We start from the raw sequence: 3,775 nt of genomic DNA, 5'->3' as shown, positions 1-3,775 counted from the left end.
TTCTGGGATTCCAGTGATGTGCATGTTATTTCTCTTGATGGTGTCCCACATTATTCTTAGGTTTTCTTCTTTTTCCTTCCTTTTTGAGTCTGCTTTTTTTTTTTTTTTTCGATCGGCTGACTATATTGACAAGATACTGATTGGTTACATGTTGAAGAAAACATACAATGCAAAATACAGAAAAAGTTGGTTCCATCCCTCCCCAACACCCCCCCTTACCCACCCACCCCCAAATACTCATCATTGTGATTTGGTCAGAACGAGGCTCAGAGCCAGAGGTCAGGGTGACCAAGGTGGGGCGGGTGGGCAACGGGTTCGTGGCTGTCACAATAATGTGTGATAAGTAGTTGTAGTAATGTTGTCTCTCCCAGCTGTGGGGCTTTGGGGTGCAGTCTAAGACAGCCTGCAGAGGGAAGAGCTTGCTCTCCATCTGTTGCCTCCACGGCCTCCCCCAACCCCAGACAAAGCCCCCTCCAAACAGGTAAGGATGTGGATGCACTGCCAAGTCTTCTACTCAGCAAAAAGTAAGGAAGGGTTAACTGCTCCAGCGCCCTGCCCCATGCGCAAGAGTGAGGAGGGGAACGGAGCATGTGGCTACTACCAGCAAAGGAAAAGTAGGGGGACAGTAGAAAGGGAAGTGGGAAGAGCAGATCATATATATTAAAAAAGTGACTTAAGACTTAAAATTGAATTAGTATTTGTACAGAAAGGTGCAGGTAGAATAACTCACTCCGGCCTATGATCAAAATTATATGGAGAAATAATGGTGGACCCCTCCCCCTGCCCCCCCCAGCAGTGGCCTGGTCGTTAAGTGCGATTGGTTAGATTGGATTCCAACCGGGTTGTTCAGGCGGAGGAGGTGGGGGCAGTGGGTAGGCAAGGGGGGCTTAGTTGCTGCAGCACTGGCTCCGGCTGGCTGGGTTGTTCTCCTGGAGGTCCACGCCTCAGTTCCGGCCTGGAGCACCAGCAGCATTCTGGGGCTCGTTCTTGGGGAGCTTCTTAGCTATTGCCATGAAAATTTCATTCACGTTCATCGCAGTCTTTGCTGATGTCTCCATGAACAGCAGACTGTTGTCATCTGCATAGGCTTGTGCTTCCTGAAACTCCACGGCCCTCTTGCTGGCCAGATTTGCCTTGTTGCCTGCAAGTGCGATGACGATGTTGAGGCTGGCCTGCCTCTGTAGCTCCTTCACCCAGTTCTTGGCCCGTGCAAATGTATCTGTGTTGGTAATGTCATAGACCACAATGGCGGCTTGGGCCCCCCGATAATACATGGGGGCTAGGCTGTGATACCGCTCCTGTCCAGCTGTGTCCCAAATCTCAAACTTGACCGTTGTGTCGTCCAAGCAGACAGTCTGTGTGAGGAAGGCCGCTCCTATTGTGCTCTCTTGGTACTCGTGGAATTGCCCCTTGACAAAACGGAGGACGAGGCTGGACTTGCCCACCGCTGACTCCCCCAGCAGAACCAGTTTAAATTGGCAGATCTTGTTCCCAGAAGCTGGTCCATTGGGTCGTGCTGCACCTCCCAGACCCGCCATGGCCCGATCTGCTGTTGCTGTACCAGTGAGCGTGGGGCTGGGGGGCCAGTGCTAGGCAAAGAGGCACTTAGTGGGGAGAGGGTCTCCAACGCGGCTCCCGGGCAGTGGCGTTACTCCGGGCCGGGGTTCGGACAGGCTCCGCTTCTCTCCCCCCCGCCGGTGTCCTTGAGTCTGCTTTTTGCTCTAGCAGATCAGTGGTGACAATTTTGTCTTCTATTTCACTGGTTCTGTGTTCCACATCTTCAACTATGCTCATGTGTCCCTCCATCATGTTGACAGCATCCGAAACACTGGACCTCATATTTTGGATAGTGGTGTTTTGTTGTTGTTGTTTTCCAGTGCCGTTAATGCCTTGTTTGTTTTCTCTACATTGTTCTGGACTTTTTTCTTTTTTCTTTTTTTTTAGTTCCTCCTGGTTTTTGCTTGTAGTATCCTGTAATTCTTCAAGTCTGTCTTTCATCCGTTGAAAATATTCAATCATTGTTCTTTTAAATTTTGTGTCAGAAAGTTTCATCAGACTTTCTGGCTTCAGGAAATCCATTGATACGATGTCACCCTTTGGGGGTGACATCTTGCTTTGTGCTTGTGTATTGTGTGGGATAGCTTGCTTTCTTTGAGACATTGATATGTTCTTGATCTGAAGACAATGTTCTAGAGGGCAGATGGGTAGCTATCACACTTGTGTTTTTCTCTGAACTTCTGACTCCAGGGTCTTTTCAGTTCAGAGCCTGTGAGAGCAGCCTCTTGCTGGTAAGACAGGTCAAGGTGCTCTGGATTAAAAGCAGGTTGATCAACCAAACTTGTAGACACAGGTGTGGAACCAAATGGGGTGGGGCATGCACGTGGGTGAAGCCATCACAAGGGCCAGTCCACCACTGGGGGACCTCAATCAGACCTCAGTTGTCTGGGTGTGCTTACAATTGGGGCCCCTATTCAAATTCCAGCTATCTGTCTCCCACCCAGTGGTTTTCATTAAGTGGTCCCTGTCCAGTGGCACTCACGCAGGTGCCCTTGCACAGTGGCTCCTGCCCAGGCAGGGTCCTGGGTCCAAGGAGACCCAAGAAGACAAAGTCAAATTCCCACCAACCCACTTGCCTCTGGCTGGTCTGCAGTGTCCACAAAAGTTCAGCCGAATTACCACTGTCCTGCTCAGTCCTGGGCAGTTGGCGTGGCCCAAAAGAGCTCAGCCAAATTCCCACCAGTGGGCTCACCCTTGGGTACTCTCCTAGACAATTGGTGGTGCCCAAGAAAACCCAAGACAATTGGTGGTGCCCAAGAAAACCCAATTAGGATCCTACCAGCCTTTCTCGTGGCAGATCAATTGGTGGCTTCAGATGATGGCTGGATCCTCGGTGTGTCTGTGTGCTGACTCAGAATCATACTGTCCACGGCTGTTGGTAGGTCTCTGTGCTGCGTGAAGGAGTTTCTAGTGGCCCTGGAGCACCGCCAGGGGTGCAGACCTGTGGCGAGGTCACCAGTGTGTGCTAGAAGTGTGGGGGCACGGGATGGTGGTGGGGTGGTTTCCCTAGACAGGGTGCTGTGGCAAGGGTAGCGGTGTGGGGCTTGGGCCCCACTGTGAGTTAGGGGTTGCAGTCTGTTCCTAGATATTAAGCTGCCAAGTCACCAGTCCTCAGCAAATAAGACTTCCTGCATGCCTTCCACGTGCGCCACCTTCCGCGTGTGCCACCTTCCATGTGCACCGCCTTCCACATGCGCCGCCTTCTACGTGCACCGCCTTCCGCGTGCACCGCCTTCTGAGTGCCCAGAACTGGTTTTGACAAGCACTGTGGCAATGGGACAATTAAAATAGACTTTCAAGGGAAAAAAGAGGAATGAAGTGGGGGGGGGGGATAGAGAAAATAGTACAACAATGGATGAATGGAAATCCAAAATCTCTGTAAATGTTCATTAAAATTAATAAAGTAAATTTTTTTATCTTTTTTTTCTTTTATTGGGAAAAACATATTGGGGGTACAAGGAGGTGAGTGTTGGAGGCAGAAGGGTGAGGATGGGCCAGGATGCAGTTGCAGAGCTTCACACTTTGGTCAGTGGGGGGAGCAGGTGAAGGAAACGATGAGGGTCCAGTGGGGACCAGATACTACAGAGGAATGACAAGCATTTTCCAATGGTGATAAAACCAACTGTCTTATTGATTTGGGAATTGGATGCCAACTCTCTGGCTTCTTCATGCTGAACAGGGGCATAGATATAAAGGGGGGAAGGGAGGACACTTTATC

At 50.4% G+C, this 3,775-nt stretch overlaps 1 pseudogene; it reads right to left on the bottom strand.

Moving 5' to 3' along the window:
* Positions 1-887: 887 nt before the first annotated feature.
* LOC102854898 lies at positions 888-1,609 on the bottom strand (annotated as a pseudogene).
* Positions 1,610-3,775: the final 2,166 nt, after the last annotated feature.

The sequence above is a fragment of the Elephantulus edwardii genome, unplaced genomic scaffold (assembly GCF_000299155.1).
Source record: "Elephantulus edwardii isolate Elephantulus edwardi_28Jun2011 unplaced genomic scaffold, EleEdw1.0 scaffold00239, whole genome shotgun sequence".
In the NCBI taxonomy this organism is placed as follows: Eukaryota; Metazoa; Chordata; class Mammalia; order Macroscelidea; family Macroscelididae; genus Elephantulus; species Elephantulus edwardii.
The sequence above is the reverse complement of the archived record's forward strand: the minus strand, read 5'-3'. Positions and strand labels throughout refer to the sequence as shown.